This window comes from Solanum verrucosum, unplaced genomic scaffold, assembly GCF_900185275.1.
Source record: "Solanum verrucosum unplaced genomic scaffold, falcon-dt-bn FXZP01000058.1, whole genome shotgun sequence".
NCBI lineage: Eukaryota > Viridiplantae > Streptophyta > Magnoliopsida > Solanales > Solanaceae > Solanum > Solanum verrucosum.
Genome location: NW_026020303.1, coordinates 2,286,543 through 2,307,140, shown reverse-complemented (window position 1 = coordinate 2,307,140; position 20,598 = coordinate 2,286,543). Strand labels below are relative to the sequence as shown.

Below are 20,598 nucleotides of genomic sequence, written 5' to 3'. Positions count from 1 at the left end.
ATACTCAACCCATATCCATTCCTCCCTATAGAATTGCTCCAACTGAATTGAAAGAGTTGAAGGAGCAACTTAAGGACTTGTTAGACAAGGGTTTTATTCGACCAAGCATCTCTCAATGGGGTGCTTCGGTATTCTTCGTAAAGAAGAAAGATGGGTCCCTTAGGATGTGTATTGACTACCGCCAATTGAACAAGGTCACTATATAGAATAAATATCCTCTTTCTAGGATTGACGGGTTGTTTGATCAACTCCAAGGGGCTAACTATTTCTCTAAAATAGATCTTCATTTGGGTTACCATCAACTAAGGGTATGAGGGGTTGACATTCCCAAGACGGCCTTTAGGTTCCGGTATGGTCAATATGAATTTGTGGTGATGTCATTTCGGTTGACAAATGCCCCAGCGGCATTCATAGACCTAATGAATATTTTTAGGCACTATCTTGATATGTTTGTGATAGTGTTTATTGATGATATTTTGATCTATTCAAGGAGTGAAAATGAGCACATGAACCATTTAAAGATTGTATTTCAAGTCCTTAAAGACCACCAATTGTATGCAAAGTTTAGTAAGTGTGAGTTTTGGCTAAGGTCTGTAGCCTTGCTTTGTCATATTGTGTCGAGCAAGGGTATTGAGGTAGATCCTAAAAAGACGAATGTTGTCAAAGGTTGGCCTAGACCTCTAACTCCTACCGATATTAGAAACTTTTTGGGTTTGGCCGGTTACAATAGGAGGTTTGTTGAGGGTTTTTCCTCCATTGCTTATCTGTGACGGTTTTGACTCAAAAGAAAGCTAAGTTTGAGTGGTCGGAGGCTTGTGAGAAGAGCTTCCAAGAGTTGAAAGATAGACTTACTTTCGCTCTGATGTTGACCTTACCGAAGGGTACTGATGGGTTTGTGGTGTATTGTGACGCTTCTTGAGTGGGTTTGGGATGTGTCCTTATGCAACATGGTAAGTTATTGCATATGCTTCAAGGGCAACTCAAGATCCATGAAAAGAACTATCTGACCCATGATTTTGAACTAGCGGCGGTGGTGTTTGCTTTGAAAATATGGAGACATTACCTAGATGGGGTCCATATGGATGTTTTCACCAATCACAAGAATCTTCAATATGTGTTTAACAAAAAGACTTAAATCTCCGACAAAAAAGGTGGTTAGAGCATTTAAAGGATTATGGCATGAGTGTCCTTTACCACTCTGGGAAAGCCAATGTAGTTGCGGATGCCCTAACTTGATTGTCCATGGGTAGTGTGGATCAGATAGAGGATGAGAAGAAGAAGCTAGTTCGTGATGTACATAGGTTGGCCCGTTTAGGTGTCCAACTAGTGGATTCTACCAAGGGTGGTGTCATGGTCCATCATGGTTCCGAATCCTCCTTTGTGGTTGATGTGAAGTCTAAACAAAGCCTTGATCCCATATTAATGGAGTTGAAAGAATCGGTACTCAACTAGTCCGTTGAGGCTTTCTCCTAAGGGGGAGATGGGGTGCTTAAGTACCAAGGTAGATTATGTGTTCCGGTTGTTGATGGCTTAAGAGAGAAAATTTTAGAAGAGGCTCATGGTTCGCAGTATTCTATTATTCTGGGAGCCACCAAGATGTACCGTGACCTATGGGAAGTCTATTGGTGGAATGGAATGAAGAAGGATATAGCGGATTTTGTTGCCAAGTGTCTGAATTGTCAACAAGTTAAGGCCGAACACTTGAGATCTGGAGGCTTGTCCCAAGATATAAATATTCCCACTTGGAAGTGGGAGAATGTGAATATGGATTTTATTGTGGGGTTGCCTCGTACTCGAAGGCAACATGATTCTATTTGGGTCATTGTTGATAGAATGACAAAATCCGCCCACTTTATTCCAGTCAAGGTTTCACTTTCGGTGGAAGACTATGCCAAATTGTACATCAAGGAGATAGTGAAGTTGCACGGGGGTTCCTCTATCTAATATATCGGATCGGGGTACTCAATTTACTTCACATTTTTTGAAGGCATTCCAAAAAGGGCTTGCTACTAAGGTCAAGCTTAGCACGGCCTTTCACCATCAAATGGATGGTCAAGCGGAACGCACCATTCAAACCTGACATACCGTGAGTTTACGATATTTCTAATACATTTCACTTACAAGTTGTGTGTGTCTAGGGCCTTTTTGTATTGGTTTTTTTATGTGTTTTTATCATATTTTGCAGGAAAGATGTCCAGGCGCAGAAGTAAAGAGACAACGGAAAGAAATGCATAAAAGGACATCTACGGAGGTGATCTACGGACCATAGGTCCACTGACGCTCTGTAGGTGATGGTCATAGATCAGCAGGCAATGTAAATCAGGGAAATCTGACCAAGTGTGGAACCACGGTAGCCACTGATGGTCCGTAGATTACTTTTGATCCGTAGATTGATACTACGGGGGTTCTAGTACCTGATTTTTAAAGATTCTAAGTGTGGAGCCACGGAGGGGGATTGACGGACCGTAGATCGACGGTCCGTACTGCAAGTCCGTCGTTTGCTTCAGAGAAGCTGATTTTGGAGGCTGAAATATTTTCTAAGCCCTGGCTGACGGAAGGGACTCACGGACCGTAGATCCGTTGACGGTCTGTGAGTCAGTCTCGTGGAATGAAGACGCGTGCCTAAACAAACTTTCCTTAATTTGTTTCCCTTTTAATTTAGGACTTATTTTCTATAAATAGGGCATGTAAACCTCGTTTTTAATGGGTGAGATTTTATTACTTTTATTTTACTCTGTGACTGGGGAATTAATTTTGCTACCCTAGCAATTCTTGATTTCCAAAGGTTAATTTTCAAGATTTGGTTTGAAATTTGAGTTGAATTTCTGGGTTTATTTTTCTCAACTACGTAGGTTCATAATTCTTTCATCTAAAACAATGAATTGTGTTCATATGATTATGGGTAACTAAACTCCACAACTAGGGTTGTGGGATCCATGACCGATTAACAAAGTATGAATAGTAAATAAGCAATTCTTGAATACTGTTTTGCATGCATTGATAATTCTTTCGTTCAAAAGTCTTTTTAACGAGTGCACGCGTTAGAACTCGCCTTGTTGGGACTTGCCGGACCAAGGAGGTAATCAAAAAGAAAAGAATTATCAACATAGATTTACTGTGATACTATCTAATAGGCTAGTGTCGATTGGTGCGAAGTAAAAACTAAGTCAAACATCGATTATGATGTCTCATATGAGGTAAAGGTAAGGGTTAGTAAATTATACACACGTAGCTGAACCAAGGTGCGGGGTGAAATTCTATATATGTCGGACCAAGGATTTAAAGATACCTAACTTATCACTTTGCATGTAATACACTAGGAAAGGATTGTTATTACTAGGATTATTGCGTTATGAGCTTGTGGTGAACACGTATACCCTAGTTAATTTTCTCATCTTGATAACAACAAAAATTGACTTTTGTTTACTAATTACTTACTGAATTCTTACAATTTGTTTCACAAATCCCCATTTTTTATTACTTGTTTCTGGAAGTACTTTGACTAAACGAATATAAGTGTAAGTTAAAGTTAAGTCTAAACCAGTTTCCTCGTGGGATCGACCCCAACCTACAAGTTGGGTTCTTTACTTGATAACGATCGTTTATGCTTCTTTAGGGAGATGTAATTTGAGCGTATCAAAACCTTAGTGGATATGTTGAGGGTGTGTGTCATAGATTTTCAAGGTAATTGGGATGACCAACTACCATTGATTGAGTTTCCCTACAACAATAGTTACCACTCAAGTATTGCCATGGCTCCATTTGAAGCACTATATGGTAGGTGGTGTGGATCTCTGGTTGGGTGGTTTGAAGTGGGTGAAATTGCTCTGATTAGTCCCGAACTAGTTTATGAGGCCATTGGGAAGTTCCGACTCATAAGAGAGAGGTTAAGGATGACCCAAATTCAGCAAAAGTCTTATGCTGACAATAGAAGAAGGGATCTAGAATTTGAAGTTGGTGATTGGGTCTATTTGAAAATCTCACCCATGAAGGGTGTGATGAGGTTTGGCAAAAAGGGGAAACTTAGTCCCCGGTTTGTGGGTCCCTATCAAGTTTTGAAGCGTATTGGGAAACTTTCCTATGAATTAGACTTGCCAAATGAATCATGTTTCGATGCTCAAGAAGTGTACTGGTGATGCGATAACTATCTTTCCTTTAGAGGGTTTGGGAATCAATGAGAGCCTTTCCTATAAAGAGATTTTGTTAGAGATCCTAGACCGACATGGAGGAATCGCTTAGTTGAGGGTGCTACATGGGAGGCTGAGGTCGATATGAAGTCCCGCTATCCTCATCTTTTTCCTTCTACTCCTATTCAAACTTGAGGTAAGTAGTTTTCTTGAGTTTGGTGTTTTAGAAGTCATATGTGCTATGAGTGTTCTTTATGATTTCCTTATGATATGCATGTTCTGTGACAATTCATATTTAGCATAAATTAAGTTTTCATGATTTATATGTTCCTCATGTTGATTTACATTTTGGTATGATGATTGCATAATTGACTTCATGAGATGATTTGTTGAACATGCTTAGTAATGTTTATGATGAACATGTTTAGTTATGCTTTTGATGAAAAGGCATATTGGCTCCATATTGTGGTGTTGAGCTTGCTTTGAGTTGGAGAAGGTAGTTCCTCCCATGTTTATATGAAATGATGAGTTTTGTGCATCTTGGGTTGGTAAATGTAGTTCCTACTTCCTTGCGTTGCATTGACCACGTCTTAAGATGGAGTTGAAGTTTCCTTTTAAATAAATGCTTGAAATGAGTAGTGCATCTATAATTTTTGCACATTTTTTATGTTTTATGCATGATGGGCTGCAAATCTTGAGTTTCTAACTTAGTTTGGTGTCAAGATCCTCATTCCAGGAAGAATGTTCCCAAGGGGGAGATAATGAACACCCCGAAAATCTAATGAACTAAGATAGAGCCTAACACGTAGTCTAGTAGCCTAAATGAGGTTAACCGTAAAGATAAGAGTCGTAAAATAACCTCCCCTACTTAGTTCTAATGTTTTAGTCCCTAAACGTCAAGGCATAGCACCCAAGGACCCCCTAAGGGTCCTTGAGGAGGACCAAGGGACTACCCAAAAAGCTGTCAAAAGCAGCTTGACTCACGAAATGGGCTCCCACGCCCCGTGGGTAGACTCACGCCCCGTGGGTGGGGGTCGGGAGTCGAGGCCAGACCTCTCCCAAATATCCAAAGTTCCAGTACCATTCTAAGCACGTGCAGTACGATCCGTGGACCCACTCACGCCCTGTGGGTGGGATCTCGTGAGTGAGGTCTGGACCATGGCCAAAATGACAAGTCTCATACCCAACCCACAAGTGACCAGTACGGTCTGTGGGTTCATCCACCCTCCGTGGGTGGGGGTCGTGGATGGGGTCTGTGAGACTGTCTTAAATTCGGCCAAGGGTCAATTAATTTAGGTAAGTTCTACTTTAATTATTAAAGGTTGGGGACGGTTTATATTAGTTATTTAGACATATATAAGTAGTTATTAACTATTAACCAACTCTTTTAACATCTCATAACTTACGAGACTCAAAACATAACTAACTCTCCTCTCCAAATATTCTCTCTCTAAGACTCCATTCAAGAAGAACAAGAACTTGAAGAATAGGGCTCAAGAATCCATCTTCTCAACTCCAATTTGTGGGGAAAGCTTTAATCAAAGTATGGGATTCTTGATTCATGGAGAGTTTTCCTCCATGAAGCCCTTCAACTCTTAATTTTGAATTGGTACACTCTTCAAAAAAACTAAGGTTTTCAATCTAGCCATGGGTTCTTCCTAAAAACGATTTCAATGGGTCAATTGTTTTATATTATGGTTGATTTGTTGTTTAATGGTGATTTTTATAGTAGAATCCCCCGTGACCCCAATTTCATGAATTGTGATGGGTGTATTGATGCAAGGTGAATACTATGAATTGTTTCTATGGTATTGTAGTTATTGAATCTTGTTTTATTCATGCCTAATGTAATATTTCTATGTGTGATTTTGAGACATGATTCATGATCCTTGAGGGGTAAAATTATGAAGGTTTGTGCATGTTGATGAAAGTTGTGTATGAACTTATGATTCACTTAGAAAGTGAAGATCCTATGAATATTGTTTAAATTGTTGTATTGTTGAAAGATCATTCTCCCCTTACCCTTACACTTGACTATGTATGAATTGTCTAGGATGATGATAATGTTGTTGTGTTGATTGAAAGGCTATTATCATGAAACACTATGAACATAATGTGAAAGGTTTACTCACATGTTAATGTTGATTCTAAGGTTGAAAGTCCATTCTCACATAAATGAATCTCTGAACTATTTTATGAGTTGTATTAAATGGAGGGCCAGATATTCCTTCACACATGTAAATTCAATTCAAAATTAATTATGTATAATTTGGGGATTAATGCTTAGCACCAAGTGGATATGGTAAATGAGGTAGAGGCCCTCCCGTCAATACAATAGGTCGGGTCATCTAGACTATTCTCATGAGATGGAAGCTCCCCCACCAATACAATAGGTCGGGTTTCTAGAAGCAATCTCCCTATACCATAACTATGTGCCCACATAGGTCTTTAGCTAGTGGATCCACCTAAAAGCTAATACATGTAGTTCTACCTTAGGCAAGTAGGACACCTTTTTTCAGTGTGGGGTTACACGACACCGGATTCCATGTAGCTCGCATGGTCTATGTCGGTTATGAATATTTTCCCTATATGACAAGATAATGAATATGACACGAACCATACTTATGAATTCTTGATGATTTTTACTTAGTAGGAGTGGGGGTATGGGACTTCATTTTTACATCGCACAATTAGACTTAGAAAGGGATTATGGGATGGTTGTTTTATGCTATGAAAAGACATGAATGTATGTATGCATGTATGATTGAATGGGTTGTTGCTATGAATGACTTCCTTATGTTCAAGTATTGTACATGACTATTTCCTTATCTATGACTATTGACTATCATGAGGTCTAAAGATGATATGTATGACTAAGGTGGCTTCAAAGGAGTACTTAGTATGGATGGTATTATGGGATGTCAACCATACATTGCACAAGTATACCTTAGGGTTGCTAAGGTAATGGTTCTACTATGTTATGAGGATTTATGTGATGAATATGCATGCTTTTCAACTAAAATGTCCTTTTTATCATATTTCAAGGATTTTTATGCATGCTTCCATACTTAGTACATATTTGTGCTAACCCCTATTTCTTCTACATTTTCGGCTAGGTGAAGTGTTCTTCCTTTTCTGATTAAGGCTTCGATTGCATATCTCCAAGACTTGTGGTGAGTCCTCATGGTGCGAGGACAAGATGTCATTCACTTTTAGTTGTTTTTTCTTATATTCTACTTTTGAGACTTTTTCTGTTGTAAAGGACTGTGACCCTATTGAATTTCTATTGTAGTAGATGAATTATGAAATAATGACTAGATTCTTTTCGATTTATGAAAGAAAGACTTTGATTGTAAAATTTTAAATTCTGCATCATTTCCGTTTCCTATGTTTATGTATGTTAAGGGCTTGTATGAGACCCCTTCGGGGTCAAGTACGTCGTGTTACGTCTAGGGGGAACCCCTGGGTCGTGACAAACTCTATTCTCAAGAGTGTTCTCATCTTCTAACTACATCTACACAAATTGAGGTTTTTCAGCAAGTAGATCCACTTGGACCTTCACCCTTGCACAACTTGGACGCGTCTTATTTATATCTGCCAGGTCTAACTAAAGAGGTTTCCCAACCACGGACGCAAGAGAGAACAATACTTCCTTCACAAAGAAAGTTAGCGACAAATCAGGAAAAGAGATCCAAGTCGTAGCCTTTGTCGTCTCTTCACTAGCTTTGAAGTTTACATCATATATAAATGGACTCATTTGATATGCAAATCCATCCTTTGCTATTATGTAATAAGAAGTTTTAGATAGTATCTTAATATAATCCTCCATACGATCAAATCTCATTAAGATATTTATTAAGAAGATATCCAATCTGACACCCCCTATTATCCCACACAGATTTGGAATCGAGGATCGTAATTCATAAATATCAGGGGCTCCATAGGAGAATTTACCCACCACAACAAGTTGCAAATTCTCTAAGATATTCATTCTTTGTATTTCACTAGTAGTCCATGAGATAGTAGGAATAACCCCTACTAGGTTTGGTTTTTTCTGTGGAATGGGTTCTACATCAGCAATGGCTTTCCCTTTGCCTATCATATCTTTCATTCGATGACCTTTGATAATATCTGCAAATGAACTTGTAATTTGAGTTGTATAGATGTTGGGTACAGTCTTAGGATTTAATGGTGGAAAATCGAGTGATGATGAAGGATCCAGCCCAGCCATCTGGTGTGGCTGGCGTTCGGATGGTAACATGTAGCAAATCGCCGTCGTCAATGCTCTAGTAGGTCGCCGCCGCCTCTTTGACAAGTCCCTCAAACATATTTACTTATCAATTGTAAATTTAGAAATTCATACTTTAACTTACTAAATTGTAGTTCTAAGAATTTTATTTATTTATTTAGAAGAAATATTTATTATTAACGTTGAATCTATATTAAATGAAAATATTTTTTACAATGTACATCCTAATTATGTATTATACCTTATTTTACATACATTAAAAATAATATAATTTAATATAGTATCATACATAAAATACAACTCATATTATAATTGATAAATAGGTATTGACTGATTTTTTTCTTTTTGAAACATTCACTTGACTAGTATTATTGAAGTAACTAATTTTTGAATTTGTGATTAAAATTGGTGAAATAATTTTACCAATTACAATGATATTAATTCTTGTTTTGGAAAATTATATTATAAGAAAATATTAATGGGTTATTCAAGGTATAGTTCTAAATGGTTAATTATCAATAAATGTTTTATTTAAAATATCTATTTTTCAAATTTACATTGTATTTTCTCTTGCAAAACATTCATTGTATAGATGTGCACTAATCATTGAAGAATTAGATATAATTTTATTTACTTGATTATATATAAAGAAAAATTCAATTATGATTTTTTAAATCTAAGCATAATTATAATTTTACAAAATTTATATTGCTAATTAAGTATAATTTTAAATAAATAAAAAAAAAAATTTGTAAAGATATCATTGGTATGTGCTTTGGAAAAAATTGGATTTTAGGAGGTATCATTGGTATGTGTTGTAACACCCCAGAAAAAATTTTGAATTGAGACTCGAACCATCCTTTATTGTGAGTAGGATTTTACCGACGAAATTAAAATTTCTTGAGTGTTACGGTCACTAGATGTAGCACCTAGAGTTTCAAAAAGAACTAAATTGGAAATAGCAAAATCTGAAATTTTGCAAGTTAAGCTAAGTATGAGTTTTGGGTCGACTTGAAACGACCATAACTCCTAGCTCAAGATGAGTTAAGTGTTCTACTTGACACCGTAGGAAAGATCTTTGAATTATATTTCCAAAGCCATCAAGTTTGCTGAGTTTTAAGTTTGTATGAGGGAGATATGTACATTCGAAGTTGGGTTGTCTAGATAAGGAAAGTCAAAACCGGATTTTAGAGGGGTATTTTGCTCTTTTCCTTACCCAATCAGGTTTAATTCGTTTTAGTAAGATTTTAAGGGTATAATCCTATTAGTTTCAGTTTCATAATCCTAATATATGCCTAGGGTTTTAGTTGAGAGTTCAAGAAGAGAAAAGAGGAGAGGATCAAAGTGTTCGTCGAGAGTCTTGCATTTTGTTGCGGATTTTCGCCATGGATTTAATCTCTAAGAGGTATGTAAGCTTCCATAGTGTTGGGTTTGTTCAGCCACACGCCAAACATGTTATTTTTAGCGTAATTTCACTCTCAAAAGTTGAAGGATTTAAGTTCTTGATAGGTGTTCTTGAAGTTCATTCTAAATCTTGTTTTGTTGGGGTTCTGATGATTCCTTGAGATGAAAGTGATTGTTTTGAGTGGATTAGTGTGTACTTAGGTTAGGTAATTGAATCTAAGGAAAAATTAAGAAAATAAATCGATTAAAATGATTTAGGATCAGAAAACGAGAGGCAAAATTCGTCGAACTTGGCCTGGGAAGAGGCTGGGGCGGCGCACCCAGATGTGCCCAAGGGGCTGGAGCGGTGCCCCTGAAGTGCGCCCATAAGCAGTATCTAAAGTAAGGGGCTGGCGCCCCGCGTCCGAAACGTATCAGGGTCGCCTGCCCCTACTCTTTTTCTGTTGGTTGTCCCGTTTGAGCCCCTTTTAAGTGCACCTTCACTCCCTTTGATTCTAATCACTCTAAACTACTTCTAAACACTTAGAAATCATTCATAACCATGAATTAATAATTAAAATTCAAGGTAAACTTAAGAGTTAAGTTTTTAGAGTTCTTTCGAACATTTTGAAAGAGTCCCTTAGAGTCCTTTTGAGGAGTCATCTACAGTTTCTAATAACTTCTTTCAAGATTCAAGTAAGTGAGCATCAGAGTGAGGAAAATGTATTTGTGAGTCTACACTATCACCTAGCTCATTCATATCATGATGCATAATTCTTGAATTCATAATTTACATTCAAGAGAGAGTTAAAAGTAGAGTTCAAGAAAGCCTTTGAGTTCAATTGTGAATCCTTTGAGATCAACTTTAGATTTGAACTAAGTTTAGAGGAAGTAAGTAAGAGAATGAGAAGAGTTGTATACATGAGTTCCTTATTGATATATTGACCCTTGAGTTGACTCGTTCATGCTCATAACTTCCGCATGAATTCCATAAATTGAGTATCATTGAGAGGAGTAGTATCTCCAAGTTCTAAGTCTTCTGTATTAAGTTCCTAATCCCCTTTGATATTATATTTCTAATCATGGGACTATTACATGTTACCTAAGAAGTATTTGAGTTGAATTGTTCATGCCCATAATTCTGCATGAACCCTATAAATTCAGTAGTCTTGAGATGAGAAGTATCTTTGAATCCTTGAGTTGAGTAGTTCATGCTCATAATTTTTCATGAACCCTCTGAGTTGAGCATTCTTGAAATGAGTAGTATCATTGAAGCTCTTGAGTTCCAAGTATTGAGTTCTATCTATTGTTATTGAAAACCTTCCATTGAGTCGTTCACGTCCATAATTCGGCATGAACCATATTTTAAGAAGTCTTTTACAAACGTTTTAACTTTGTTTTAAGACTTGAGCATTGAGTTGAGTAAGAGTGAAAGTGAAGTTGAGCTTCTTCAAAAGATTATATGGGAACTAAGTATTCCCAAAGAGAAAATGTTTTCACATTTAAACAAGAAAAGGAAACCTTGATTTCCAAAGAGCCTTTGAGCTAGTTTTCAGAAAAGAAGAAATGCTTTTACAATTAAGCGAGAGAGGAAACTTTGATTTCCAAGGTAGCCTTTGAGCTAATTTTTTGAGCAATTATCTCAAATCACAGAAAGAAGTATGTTTTTTTAACATAAGAGCTAGTATCATATTTTGGGAGTAGTATTGAGCACCGATATGGGGGAGAGTTCAGACAATTCACAGCCCTCATAAACCATGTAGCCACCATGGGTAGAAAAGGGTCATACTTTTTAGATGATTCCTTAGTTCTTTTTAGCATAGACTAGTGCATCCACTTAGTGGTCAGGTTATATACCCTTGGCAAGTTATAGGACGGCCCTGGCAGCGTGCTGCAAAATGTTGTATCACCATTTAAGCTCTTAAGTGATGGTTGTCTGTTAGAGAAACTCCCACATATATATTTGTATTTTTATTTACACAGGGTTTACTTGTATTTTCATATACAAACAAAGTTTATATTGTATCATTGCATACAAATCGAGTATAATGTATTCATAAATACATTGAGTTGCTTTCTATTGTTTTAAAAGCTTTCCTTATATTGCATCTCCTGTTGTTTCTTTATATTTAGTTGAGTATCCAGAGTTGAGTATCCAGAGTTTGAGTACCAAGAGTTGAGTGTCTTATTATTGAGTTGAGCCTTATTTCACTGAGTTGAATATTTTATCTTTGAGTTGAGTATCTTATTCCTGAGTTGAGTTGAGTTGAGTGAGTTGAGAAGAGGTAAGTATGTTCATTTTTATAAAGTTCAAGCTTATGTTATGATTTAGAATTCCCCTTACATGCTCGTACATTCCACGTACTGAGCCATTTGGCATGCATCCTTTCATGATGCAGATTCAGGTATTCGGGATCATCAACAGGAGTTTCATTGATACCACAAAGAGTTCGAGTTAGCTATGGTGAGCCTCCTTGATTTCGGAGGATTTCATTTACTTTTCAGTTATATCAGTTGTTAGAATGTCGTGGGTCTTGTCCCGACTTCCATCTTTGTCATTTAGAGGCTTCATAGATAGACAGTAGAGTTTCAAAATTCTGTTCATTTATTTTGTTAAATGTTTTAAAGACTTAAGTTGCCTATTTTGGGGCGAGTTAAATATATTATATTATTCAAAGTTTTCTTTTGAGCAAAAGCTTTGTATTTAAGTTTCATGAATTTTATTTACTTTTTAAGTTTTTGCATGCTTAAGTTAGTCTTCCGCTTGTAGTCAGCCAAGATGAGGGTTGGCATGGGGACCAGCAATGGTTCTTGAGTGCCGGCCACATCTAGGGTGTAGACTCGGATCGTGACAAATTTGGTATCAGAGTACAGAGTTCAAAAGTCCTAGGGTGTCTACGAAGCCGTGTCAAGTAGGATCTTGTTTATGGTTGTGAGGGGCCCACTTCTATAAATGAGAGACTATGGACATTTAAGAAAAGTTTTCCTAGTTTCATACTCTTAATCGTGAAATAGAGCTAAGTCATAGAGATTTATTCATACTCGTGTGTTTCTCAAATTCATTCGACTACCCATCATACTAGAGGTGGTTGAAAAGTAAAGAGTAAAGATCCTTATGGATGAGTTGTTCTTAGCAAGAGTCTTGAGAAAGTCATGAGATCCACAAGGGATTGAGAAAGCCCAAGAGTAAGTTAAGTGTTCAGTTTCAGAGGAATGCACCCATAATTATATGAATCATGCGTTTGAGCTAAAATCGAGTTGTACTCTCTTCTCTAAGCCTTGTTTCAGTTGAGATCCTTATGAGAAATTATGTTTAGAGTTTGGGTAGTGATTTCACCCAAAGAGGTAGCCTAAGATACGAGATCATGAGCAGTAGTAGTGAAAAAGCCCAGAGTTAGAGGAAAGTATGCAGAGGTTTAGTAATCTTAGAAAGGGAGATAGTGATGAGGCAAGCTATGTTATTATAGTCATGCACCCAGTAAGTTATTGATGAGGAGTTTTCCCTTATGGGTAGAGTAAGAGTTCTAGTCAAGATGAGATAGAGTATATATTTGTTAACCTGAATAAAGTTGGTGTCGATGTGCCATCGTATTAGAGGAGACTAAATTCATATGTTGAATAAGAGAGCAGGGTATTTATGAAGTAACAGATCTAAGCTAGGATTATGATTTGTTTGAGAGGGTCATGATGTTCAGAAGGTTATAGAACTGATAAAGTAATGAGGTATAGTATAGGAGGTGAGCAATCATATCGATATTCGGGTTTAGTAATGAACATTAAGCTTGAATTTGAGATGTGTCATGATCCAAAGAATGGCAACATGAGAGAATAATGATGTTAGTCCTGAGATTTAATCTGGTAGACTAGACATAGGGCAGGTGAGGAATTGAGATGTTTGATGTAATAAATATGAGTGGTACAAGTGAGAGACCCTAACCTTTAGATAAGGGTAGTGAATTGTGGTTAAATCACAATACTAACAAGAGCATTAAGAGGTGTGCCGAGATGGTATGTTACCAGATGAGGTTTCAATTAAGTTATAATTTTCATATGTGCCTAGATAGCATAATTGAGTTGTCAATGTGGAATAGGTCCATAGCTTTCAAGTGTCAGCTTTAGACCTAAGAGGGAGATGATAAGATGAGAAATCAATTCAAGTGTTGAGAATTTATTAAGGAGCTTGTTAGTAGGAGTCCATGGAGTTGTTAGAATACTAAGCTTGAATGTGGTGTTGATAAACATGAGGTGGTTGTTGATATGAGCCCAATAAGGTGGTAAAGAGTAATAGTTTTGGGATGAGATTCCCTAAGAGAGGTATAGAACCCGAACCTAAGGATTTGGGTTAAACTTGTATATAGTAAGAGCATACCATTAGATTCAGACCTTAGTAAGAATAACCCCATTCCATACCCAGTCAAGTCGTCATTCGAGGACGAATGATCCCAAAGGGAGAGATATTGTAACACCCCAGAAAAAATTTCGAACTGAGACTCGAACCATCCTTTGTTATGAGTAGGCTTTTACCGAGGAAATTAAAATTTCTTGAGTGTTACAGTCACTAGATGTAGCACCTTGAGTTCCAAAAAAAACTAAATTGAAAATAGCAAAATCTGAAATTTTGCAAGTTAAGTTAAGTATGAGTTTTGGGTCGACTTCAAACGATCATAAATCCTATCTCAGGATGAGTTAGGTGTGCTACTAGATACCGTAGCAAATGTCATTGAATTATATTTCCAACACCACTGAGTTTGCTAAGTTTCGAGTTCGTATGAGGGAGATATATCAATTCAAAATTGGGTTGTCTAGATAAGAATAGTCAAAACCGGATTTTAGAGGGGTATTTTGGTCTTTTCTTACCCAATCAGAATTAATTCGTTTTTAGTAAGATTTTAAGGGTCTAATCCTATTAGCTTCAGTTTCATAATCCCAATATACGCCTAGGGTTTTAGTTGAGAGTTCAAGAAGAGAAAAGAAGAGAAAAGAGGAGAAGATCAAAGCGTTCGTCGAGAGTCTTGCATTTTGTTACGGATTTTTGCCATGGGTTTAATCCCTAAGAGCTATGTAAGCTTCAATAGTGTTGGGTTTGTTTACCCACATGCCAAACATGTTATTCTCAGCGTAATTTCACTCTCAAAAGTTGAAGCATTTAAGTTCTTGATAGGTGCTCTTGAAGCTCATTCTAAATCTTATTTTGTGGGGGTTTTGATGATTTCTTGAGATGAAAGTGATTGTTTTGAGTGTTTTATTGAGTGGATTAGTATGAACTTAGGTTGGGTAATTGAATCTAAGGAAAACTTGAGAAAAGAAATCGATTAAAAGCGATTTAGGATCAGAAAACGAGAGGCAAAATTCGTCGAACTTGGCCTGCGGAGATTCTAGGGTGGTGCGCCCAAGGGGCTGGCAAGGTACCCCTACAGTGCACCCATAAGCAGTCTCTGAAGTAAGGGGATGACGCCCTGCGCCAGGAACGCGGCTGTCCCGTTTGAGCCCCTTTTAAGTATACCTTCACTCCCTTTTATTCTAATCACTCTAAACTACTTCTAAATACTTAGAAATCATTCATAACACGAATCATAACCATGAATTAATAATTTAAATTCAAGGTAAAGTTAAGAGTTAAGTTTTGAGAGTTCTTCCGAACATTTTGAGAGAGTCCCATTGAGTCCTTTTGAGGAGTCTTTTACAGTTTCTAATAGCTTGTTTCAAGACTCAAGTAACTGAGCATGAGAGTGAGGAGAATGTATTTATGACTCTACACTATCACATAGATCCTCCATATCATGATGCATAATTCTTGAATTCATAATTTACATTCAAGAGAGAGTTAAAGAGTAGAGTACAAGAAAGCCTTTGAGTTCAATTGTGAATCCTTTGAGATCAACTTTTGATCTGAACTAAGTTTAGAGGAAGTAAGTAAGAGAATTAGAAGAGTCATATACATGAGTTCCTTATTGATATTTTGACCCTTGAGTCGAGTCGTTCATGCCCATTACTTCCGCATGAATTCCATAAATTGAGTATCATTGAGAAGAGTAGTATCTCCAAGTTCTAAGTCTTGATTATTGAGTTCCTAATCCCCTTTGAGATTATACTTCTAATCATGGGACTATTACATGTTACCCATAAATTCTTTGAGTTGAATTGTTCATGCCCATAATTCCGCATTAACCCTATAAGTCGAGCACTCTTGAGATGAGAAGTATCCTTGAATCCTTGAGTTGAGTAGTTCATGCTCATAATTCTGCATGAACCCTCTAAGTTGAGCATTCTTGAAATGAGTAGTATCATTGAAGTTTTTGAGTTCCAAGTAGAGTTCTATCTATGGTTATTGAAAACCTTGCATTAGTCATTCACGTCCATAATTCGACATGATCCATATTTTAAGAAGTCTTATACAAACGTTTTAACTTTGTTTTAAGACTTGAGCATTGAGTTGAGTAAGAGTAAAAGTGAAGTTCAGTTTCTTCAAAAGATTATATGGGAACTAAGTATTCCCAAAGAGAAAATGTTTTCACATTTAAACAAGAAAAGGAAACCTTGATTTCCAAAGAGCTTTTGAGCTAGTTTTCAGAAAAGAGTAAAATGTTTTCACAATTAAGCAAGAGAGGAAACCTTAATTTCTAAGATAGCATTTGAGCTAAGTTTTTGAGCAATTATCATAAATCACAGAAACAAGTATGTTTTTAAACATAAGATCATATTTTGGGAGTAGTATTAAGCACCAATATAAGGGAGAGTTCAGACATCTCACAGCCCCCACAAACCATGTAGCCACCAAGGGTAGAAAAGGGTCATAATTTTTAGATGATTCTTTAGTGCTTTATATCATAGACAAGTGGATCCACTTTGAAGTCAGGTTCTATACCCTTAGCAAGGTATAGGACGGCCCTAGCAGCGTGCGGCAAAGCATTGTATCACCACTTAAGCTCTTAAGTGATGGTTGTCGATTAGAGCAACTCTCACAGATATATTTGTATTTTTATATACAGAGAGTAACAAAACACCTCCACCTTTCAAGTGGATCAACATCTCTAGCACAATTCTAATTCAACATGTAATTAGGTCACAACTTGCCCTTTCAAGGCCATGATCAAAAGTCACCCACACACCAACAATTTACTAAAATTAAGGGATTTATAATGATACAATTCAACAATCTAAATTAATTTATGCATAATCCATCAACATTCATTCATGATCAACAAACCCACTGCATAAAGGAACAATTTAGAAATTGAGAGAAATCATGGGTTCATAGATTATTTTCATCATAAATCATCAATTAAACATTAATACAATCATATATTGTCATTAGAAACCATTTGAAAATGTTTGATGAAAGAACCCAAGAGATTGAGTAAAACTCTAGGTTTTTCATCAACTTGAAAATTTTGAAAACTTCTTTGAAATTGACTCTAGGGTGAAAGCTAACACTAGATGAAGGATCACCATAGCTTAATAGATGAATTCCACGAAAATCCACTCAATTAGCCTTCCTCTCCAATCCCTAAGTCTTCTTTTTCTCTTGTTCTTCAATGGATTTCTAGAGAGAAGATATTTGGAGAATGAGGGGTTTTGATTTGCGGAATTTGAATAATGAAATCTAAAATAGGGTTTTAATGTTTTAATACTATTAAAATATCTCAATACACCTAAAATAACCGTCCATACACTTAAAACATTTAATTAACTAATTACCAAAAGACCCCTACACTTGGCCGAGCCAAACCAGAAACTGCAGGTGTGGACCACGGACCCAATCCACGGATAGTAGACAGGTCCACGGACCGTCCTGGCTGTCCTTGTTTCGTAGCTAAGGCTTGGTCTTCAAGGCTGCTACAGGGTTCGATCTACGGAGGCCATCCACAGACAATGGATGGACCTACGAAACCTCATTCGTAGGTCACCACATTTTGGCAACTCTTTTGGTTTCAAGAGGTCTTGGGGGTTAGGCTTAGGGTCCTCCTCAAGGACACCTAGGGTGGTCCATGGGGAGTCATACCTTGACGTTTAACCCCTAAACCCATTAACCATGACTCGGGACAACATCAAACACCCTCAAACGTCACACCAAACTCAAACACACACACGTTAGGCTCTAATTTCACTTATTCATTTTTAGGATCATTACATTATCCCCCACTTAGGAACATTCGTCCTCGAATGACACTAAAAACACATTAGGGGGGTAAACGACTCAAAACTACCAGCCCACAATCATGACACATCAATATAATTGCATAAACATAGGAGGAAACATCAACTCCACATCAAACAAACTCCATGCAATTCAAGAAAGTAGGAACTACTTCTACAAACTCATTATGCATGAAATCTTCAACATTTCTCATTACATTGGAGGAACTTCGTTCTCCAACTCACATCATGCTCACCATAACATCAATAGGCACATTATGCAACTCTTTCAAGAATACATTTAAGCATGCTCAACAAGTCAACTCATGAAATATTTAGGCAACTCATCATAGATGCATATCAACATGAGGAACACAATTTTGAAAACTCATTTTCTCATTTAAACAAGAATTAAACTAGAACATGCATAACATAAGGAGAGCATGGAAACACATTTCACACATGACTCCAAGTTTGTCACGACCCGAGTCTAGACCCCGGATGCAACACGGTGTACTCGACCCCAAAGGGTTCAAATACAAGCCTCTTAGCATTCATAACATTCGGTATACAAAAAGAGTGCGGAATTTAAAAACTTATTTAAATTCAACAATCAAAAACTCATTTATAAAGCAGCGGAATACTAAAGTGTCACATGGCCATCATAGACAAAAGTTAAACAAGATAGGGTCACGGTCCTTTACTATCGAAGTCTTAACAATAGTCTCAAAACATGAAAGAACTAGAAACAATAGAAGTGTTTGTCCTCGATCTATGAGGACATACCAAAAGATGTCTTGAAAGAACTCTATTCCAAGCTTCACTAGATAGAATGCAATCAGAACGTACACTTGTAGTAAAAACATAGAAAAAGAATGGTTTAGCACATAAAGTACTAAGTATGATGACCATGCAAAAACATGCTTAAAAAGGACATTTTTGTTTGAAAGTCATGCTTTCATACCATTTTTGAAAAACTTCATGCACATTTAAAAAAAGGGCATAGTATAAGTCACAACCAACATACAAGTCACATTTTCACATTTGAACAAAGTCACGTATAAACCTTTACATCCACCTTGAGCCTCCACCTCAACTAACCCTCAAGCTATACCTTGTGCAACGTATGGGTAGCGTCCCATACCACCACCCACACTAAGGTACCACATTAAGGTCACCAAAAGTGAACTTAACATTCATCATCTCCACCTTTACACAATAAAGCATTTAAGAGACATAAACATTACATAAGTCACATCATCACATTAAGACCAACATCTAAGACAACTCTAAGTCATACTTGTGCAATGTACAAGTAGCATCCCATACTACTACTCACACTAAATACTCCTTTGAAGTCACCCTAGACAAAGCACAGTCATATACACTAAATAAATCATGACAAGGAAGTAACCCATAATACAATCCAAGTATAGCATGCATCTTTACATTTAAGCATATAAGAATTTAAGAGTCAACATTCTTTAATAACTTCAGTTAGCACACATTCATTCATTAGCCATTAAGGCTTAGAGAACTCACTATGACCCTCTCAAAGCCTACTCGTGCAATGCATGGATAGCATCCCATACTACCACCCACACTTCATAGAACTCCGCAGGAAATCATAACGCACATCTCACATGATGGAAATAAGCATTTAATCGACATAGACCATGCAATCTAGACTTGGAATTCGGTGTCATGTAACCCCTCACCGTAAAAGGTGGTCAACTTGCCTAAGGAAGACCAGTAACATTAGCTTGGATTGAATTAAATCCACTGGCTAATATCCTATATGGGCTCATAGTTATGGGATAGGAAGATGTTCATTGGAACACTAGCCTAACGTTAGGAGAGTTTCCATCTTATCATATCCACTCGGTGCTTAGCCTACATTCCCATAGAGTATTTCAATCACATTACAACATTGTACTTGAGAGGGCCACCAACATTAGGACTACCGACCCAAAGCACATACACGTGAAAGGTCACCACCATTAGGTCTACGTATTCAAGGTATATTAAGGATAGCTCATTGATATTCCTAGAAAGATCCACCAACGTTAGGTCTACTATTTCTAGGTTCATCATCTCACAAAAGAAGGGCCACCTCCATTAGGTCTACCGTTTCAAGGTTTAACATCACATTAGCACCTAGACTCCTCATGCAAGGCCACCACCCTTAGGTCTACCAATCCAAGGTTTAGCCTAGAATACTTTATCATTCATTCATGAAGAGGCTACCCGCATTAGGTTTACCAATTTGAGACATTAAGTCAAGATACACTCATTATATAAGAAAAGGATGTCTAAGCATACCATTTTAAGAGATCACATTCAACATAGCTTTCATTTATCAAGAAGAGGGCACCTAAGTCTACAAATCCAAGATACGACATTACATTATAGAAATCTTTTACATTCTATCGTCAACATTCATGAGTGTTAATTGAGAATGTACCATCAACAACAACACATTTACATTCTATACAAGACCATCATTCTATCATTGAAATCACAAGTATATCCTTCACATTATACATAGTAACTAAACACCTCCACTTTTCAAGTGGATCAACATCTCTAGCACAATTATAATTCAACATGTAAATACGTCACAACTTGCCCTTTCAAGGCCATGATCAAAAGTCACCCACACACCAACAATTTACTATAATTAAGGCATGTATAATGATACAA

General features: G+C 37.0%; 1 protein-coding gene across 3 annotated transcripts in view; it reads left to right on the top strand.

Annotated features, from left to right (window-relative positions):
- Positions 1-20,598, top strand: part of LOC125835020 (ATP-citrate synthase alpha chain protein 2) — an 877,357-nt gene that overhangs the window by 636,196 nt on the left and 220,563 nt on the right. The window contains exon 1 of one of the 3 annotated variants that reach the window (XM_049514160.1): positions 3,028-3,033. The exons of the other annotated variants lie outside the window; for them this stretch is intronic. The gene's annotated coding sequence lies outside the window, so the exon portion shown is untranslated. Of the gene's footprint in view, positions 1-3,027; positions 3,034-20,598 lie in introns of those variants that run through there. 3 annotated transcript variants of the gene reach the window in all.